This window comes from Ursus arctos, unplaced genomic scaffold (assembly GCF_023065955.2).
Source record: "Ursus arctos isolate Adak ecotype North America unplaced genomic scaffold, UrsArc2.0 scaffold_18, whole genome shotgun sequence".
In the NCBI taxonomy this organism is placed as follows: Eukaryota; Metazoa; Chordata; class Mammalia; order Carnivora; family Ursidae; genus Ursus; species Ursus arctos.
Genome location: NW_026622852.1, coordinates 56,722,558 through 56,728,557, shown reverse-complemented (window position 1 = coordinate 56,728,557; position 6,000 = coordinate 56,722,558). Strand labels below are relative to the sequence as shown.

Here is a 6,000-nt window from a genome sequence, read left to right as displayed (position 1 = left end):
AGCCCGCTTAAGATATTATCTCTCCCTTTCCTTCTGCCTCTCTATCAAGAAAAAAAAAAAGTTCCAGAACAGTCTAAATGAATCTATGGTGATAGATAAGGTGACAGAAATCAGATCACCAGTTCCATTGGGTGAGTGTGGAGAAGGGGATTTACTGGAGAGTGTGTCTCAAGGGCACTTTCTGGGCTGAAAAAAATGTTTTATATCATGTTTGGAGATGGTTACATGAAATTATGGAGCTGTGAAAAGTCCTCAAACCATATACTTAGAATCTCTGTATTTTATTGTGTATAACTTTATATAAACTACATGAAGTTGATAAAAATGAAAGGAATATGAGGCAAAAGTGAAGATGAATGATGTTGAGATCAGTAGAAATTATAACAAAAAATTCAGTAATTCATTAAGAGATCAGTTTCAAATAGAAATAACGAATAAGAGAGTCTTGGGTCGTTGATCCAAATGACGATGAGGGATGAGTCACATGATCAAACTGGAGAAAATACTGACAGTTTTTTAAAGATGAATCTGTTTTAGAGAGAGAGAGAGAGAGATCGCTGGTGAGTGGGGGGAGGGGCAGAGGGAGAGAGAGAGAGAGAATCTCAGACTCAGCACGAAGCCCCATATGGGGCTTGATCCCAGGACCCTGAAATCATGACCTGATCTGAAACCAAAAGTCAGACGCCCAACCGACTGGCCCCAAGCACGCCAAAAGTACTAAAAAAACTTTTTAAAAAATATTTTATTAATTTATTTGAGAGAGAGAACACATGTAAGAGAGTATTAGCAGTGGGGGAGGGGGTTGTGGAGGGGCAGAGGGAGAGGGAGAAGCAGACTCCCTGTTGAACAGGGAGCCCATCACAGGGCTTGGTGCCAGGACCCTGAGACCATGACCTGAGCTGAAGGCAGACGCTTAACCGAATGAGCCACCCAGGCGCCCCAAAGTACTGAAATTTTGACATAAAATGCTTACATATAAAAGTCACAATATGTTTCTCAAGATGAGAACATCTATGACAACCTTGTAATAATTGTCATCAATTCTAAATATTTAGGCTCAGTCACTACATCAGAAACGGTTCTGAAATCTTACAGGTCATATGTGAAGAAAACTTGATAGTAATTTTAATTTGACAATCCTAAAAATTTACATGACATCAGATGGAATCATTAATTTGAAAAACTTTTATAAACTTTATTTTTAAGCTTTTTATTTTATTTAAAGATTTTATTTATTTATTTGAGAGAGAGTGCGTGTGTTTTCGAGTGAACACAGAGTGAGAGGGAGAAGCAGACTCCCCATTGAGCAGAGAGCCGGACTCGGGGCTCAGTCCCAGGACCTCAAGATCATGACCTAAGCCAAAGGCCGAGATCAACTGACTGAACCATCCAGGCTCCCCTATTTTATTTTTTAAAAAGACTTATTATTTGAAAGAGAGACAGGGATCAAGGGGAGAAGCAGAGGGAAAGGAAAAGAGAGAGAGAGAAAACTCCAGCGGACTCCCGGCTTGAGTGCAGAGCCTGACTTGGGGCTCGATCTTACAACCTGAAATCACAACCTGAGCCAAAATCAAGAAGCCGATTCGTAACCAACTTAGCCCCCTAGGTACTCCTAAGATTTTAAGTAATCTCTACACCCAAGCTTTGGCTCAAACTCACTACCTCAGATCAAGCGACGTGCACTCTACCAACTGAGCCAGCTGCGTGCCCCCCAATTTTTATTAACTCAATAAAATTTCATCACCCTTGCTAGAGAAAAGACTGCATTCCCTTTGGGTTCTCTATTAAAAATGATCTTCAACCTTATTGTTGAGCTAATTAAAGTGTGTGAAGCCAAAATACACACTTTTTGTAGAGCTGTGTTTGTAGTTTGTTTTTTGGCGGGGAGGGAATTTTTTTGTATAAGCGGATTTTGTCTACTTAAAAAGCGTATACTTTGTGCTAGTCATCCCAAATATTAATTTTATTCCTAGTTTTGTATTCATAAACGGCGACCGTTGGGGGTCCCACAGCAGCAGGGGGGGCTGCCTGCTGAGCCCGGAACCCTAACCCTGAAGTTGTGTAAGCTCTGGGCTCTACAACTCCTGATTACACCCTGCATCAGTGAGTCACAGGACATAATGATGAGTGTAAAAAAACAATTTTCCAGAAAAAACTCATTTAGTGTGATTTCATAAAGTTAAAAAGCATGCAAATATATCAATATATCATTTGCAGATTGAAAGCAGATGTGGTAGAATTTAAAGGCTCACAGAAGGCTCCCAGGCAGGATGTAGTTGTGAATCCGGCACTTTTTGCCTTCGTGAGCACGTTCCTCCTTAAAACTATCAAAAACTGTATTTTATGACTGTTGGTATAAAGGCACATATGGTAACTATTAAAAGATTTAACTCAACCTGAACTTTCACTTTTTTCCCTGATTTTCTAAGAAGTTAACACATTTCCGTGTGTCTGGTGGCCAAGTCCCCTGTGGCGCATTCAGGGTGGTAATTCTGTCTCTGCCACGGAGGTGAGGAGCTTGGCGTTTTACGAATACTCTTTCAAGTCTAAAACTTTAGTAAAAGCCGAAGTAACACATTCTGCGAGGGTCTACGTGAAAATGGTGATGTCAGGGAAATAAGAGATCCAGGTTGATTTTTATCATCTTATCCATCTCTTAAATTCCTTTCCGATAGCCGCCCAGAACCTCATTTCAGTCCAGTGTTCCGTAAGCCTATTACTTTAATGAGGACACATACACGACTTATTATAACGCGTACGGCGTGCAACGGTTCTGTAACTTTCTCAAACACTCCGGGGGGAGGGGGGCGCGGCAGAGAAGCATCGAGAAACGAGGCGAGTAACGGTCGTTCCTCGCGCTGCCCCGCGCGGTGCGGGGACAGTTCACGTGCCGCAACGGACAAGAGCGGGGGGAGGGGAGGCCGCCGAGCCACGCCCCCTTGCTGGAAGGTTCTTCCCGCCCGCCCACGCCCCCGGCGTCCACTCAGTCTTCGGCGACGGGTCCCCGCGGTGAGGCCGTCGCTGCCCCGCCAGTGCCCGCCGCTCCGCTTCTCGGTAGCGTCGGTTGGCACCGGTCACTGCTCCGCGATTCCGCCTCCTCCACCAAAGCAGAGGCAGGTGGAGACACCTCGCTTTCCAAGTCAGGGGTAGGCGGTAAAAACCGGTAGGCTTTCCAGTGGTGTTCGCTGCTGTCTTTACAATACTTCGTGTATCCGTTTTCTGTAATACCAGGTGTATATAGCCCCCCAAATTAGGTGTTGATTACATATTGTTATATTTTAGGTATTTAAAGTTGATCAAAAAAGGAAAAAAAAAATCCTTCCCGATCTGTAACACACCGTGTTGAAGCACCAGAGGCGCTGAAAGGAGAAGAAGAGGGACGCAACGGAAAAGGCAAGGTGATAGGCGCCCAACCCGCCCCGAGATAGGTGCATCAGGGCGCGGCCGTAACCGGAAGCAAGTCCTGGGCGGGGCCGCGCTCAAGGCTCCGCAGCCAATGCCCCGCCCTCCCAACACGGGCGTTCCCGATTGGCCGAACCTGGCATCTCGGAAGTGACGCACACTGCCTCGGCCTCCCGGCGGAGCCCGGGAGCGCCTCTTCCCACGCTCCGCCCCTCGGCGCACCAAAACAAGAAAGCGGAGGCCGGGGCGGGGCCTGCGTTGGGCCAACGCCGCGCGCGCGGGGCAGGGGAGGAGCTTTAGAGCGCGGCGCCGCCGGGTTGGGTGGCCGGGTGGGGACGGAGGCGCCCGGGTGAGGGCCCGTACATCCGCCCTCGGCGGACTGTTGAGCCGAGGCATGGAGGTGGGCTAGCGGCCGACGCGAGGCCGACCGGGGTGAGGAGAGCGGCGGGCTCGAGGCCGCGGGCCCGGCGGACGTGAGCGCTCGCGCGCGACCGGTGCGCGCGGGGCCGCGTGGAGTAACCGCCGCGGTGCGTGAGGCCCGGGCGGGTGGGGGAGGGGCGGCGCGAGCGGGGCCGCTTCACTCAGGAGGGCCGCGGCGCCGGAGGCTGGAGCAGCCCGCGGGCGCCTCTTGCAGCCCGGGGTCCCGGGCGTCGGGACCGCCGCCCCTCCCTTGCCGTCGTCCCCACTGCGGTCTCGTGCGAGCTGCCTTAGGTCTGGCCACTGCGTAGTTTCTTTGGGGATGAGTCGGGGGCTCGCGGGGACAGCCTCCGTCCTCGCGCCCCGGGGTCCTCCTCCGCCTTTCCGAGAGTGCGCTTGTCCCGGATGCGTTCCCCTCCCCACCTGCAGGCGCCGGCGGCCGGCGGAGGGGCTTTGTCCGCCTCCCCGCCTGCCGGGGCTGCTAGGGGCCGAAGACGCGCTCGGCCCGGCGGGAACCAGGCGCGGGGCTGGAAAGGGGAAGAGCCCCCAGTTAGGAGGAAGAGTTACTGGCGGACCGAGGGCTGTTTTCCTGCTCTCGCTGATTTGGGGGGTGTTGGACGAGGTGCCCAGCTGTTCCCTGCGCGGGGACAGTCCCCTGTGGAGCTGGTCCCCCTGCGGGGTTAGAAGCGCACTCGCACCTTCCTCAGACTCGGGTGCCCACGGGCAGGCTGTCTAACCTCCCTGAGCCCGAGTCTTTTGACCGATTGGTACCATCTGCCTCCACTTCATAGGATTGATGAGAATGATGCTCAGATGTCGTAGAAAAACCACTTCATCAGTTTTGTTTTTCTGTCTTATTTCAGAAATGTTCTTTTGGGGCCAGAGTCTGGGTATATGTGAGTGCAAATCCTCACCCATTCACAAATAAGCCTAGGAATCTCGACTGAGAGGATCACTTCTCTCTAGGCCATTAGCCCAGGTAATTATTTTTCAAACAAATGTTTAAGACATTTTTCCATCACTTAATATGTGTCAAGCACTGGAGTAAAATATACAAAACAGATCCTTACCCTAACAGACTCAGAATTGGTGAGGATGGAGCAAGTGAGTGGGAGAGGTGGGAGACCAAAGTGAACAGCTCAAATCGGCGCTGTAAGTGCACTGATAGAAACGTGTACAAAGTCCCGAGAGGATAGAAGAAAAGTCATCAAAGGCAAGAGATGGGAGAGGATGGGTCAGATGAGCCCCCGGATGTGGTGACACTGCACACAGGTAGCTTGTCAGATCTTTTAATCAGAGTCACTGGGGGAGGTCTTTTAAAAAATGGAATCTGAATTTTATTTATCTGCTGTCTTAAGTTCCTTTGGTGAGTCTGGTGTGCATTTAGGGTTAAGAACCAGGCAGAGGGACGAAGGGCGGGTGTTCAAGGCAGTTGAAGGAGCTTCTATAAAGGCAGGGAATACCAAATACCACGAAGCGTTTTAGGAAGTGAGGGTGCATGGCAGGAAATGCCAAAGCCAGATTAGGGAGGGCCGCCTGTGGTGAGGTCAAAAATCAGAACTTTATCCCCAAACTGTAAGAATTCAGAACTCAGTTTTTGCTTTGCCCTTCAGCAGCAGGAGGAAGAATTGGTGGTGGCTGAAACAAGAGCCAGAGACATTTAGGTTTCTGTAATCCACACAGATGGTGAAAATGTATTCTACTTGGGCTGTGGCAGTGTCACTGAGAATAAAGGGCAGATATAATAAGGGAGATAGACTTCATGGAATTCATGAAGATGGGGGCTAAGGGAAGGAGAGTATAGGATAATTACCAGGTAACTGATTTGAAAACTGAAGGAATCGCAATGCCAGCCTACAGGGTAAATAACAGATTTAAGGGAAGGGTTTTATTCTGTTTTTGACTTTGAGGTGCCTGTCAGCTGAGGAGAGGTTGACTTCATGCAGTTGGATACTGAATAGAAATTGTAGGTTAGGGTAGGCTGTTGTGTATTGAGTGGCTCAATTACAGTTAGACATCACATTGAGAGTTCTACATACATTCTCAGTCTTTGGGTGGCTTCATTATGGGTAGTAACGCAAGCAGTGGTTTGAATTAGGTCACCCAGAAAGAGGATGTCAGTGAGGAGTCCTGAGGCATGCCTTTGGAAACTGATATTGAGAGGGAGAAAAAAGGAAAAGG

The 6,000-nt window shown here is 49.5% G+C and overlaps 1 protein-coding gene across 7 annotated transcripts in view; it reads left to right on the top strand.

Moving 5' to 3' along the window:
- Nucleotides 1–2,972: 2,972 nt before the first annotated feature.
- Nucleotides 2,973–6,000, top strand: part of SETX (senataxin) — an 87,079-nt gene continuing 84,051 nt past the window's right edge. For 2 of the 7 annotated variants that reach the window (XM_048223054.2, XM_026514239.4), the window contains exons 1-2: nt 3,690–3,802; nt 4,683–4,798. The gene's annotated coding sequence lies outside the window, so the exon portion shown is untranslated. Of the gene's footprint in view, nt 3,164–3,282; nt 3,394–3,689; nt 3,930–4,682; nt 4,799–6,000 lie in introns of those variants that run through there. The other 5 variants (XM_026514241.4, XM_026514237.4, XM_048223053.2 and 2 more) reach the window with 4 other exon arrangements.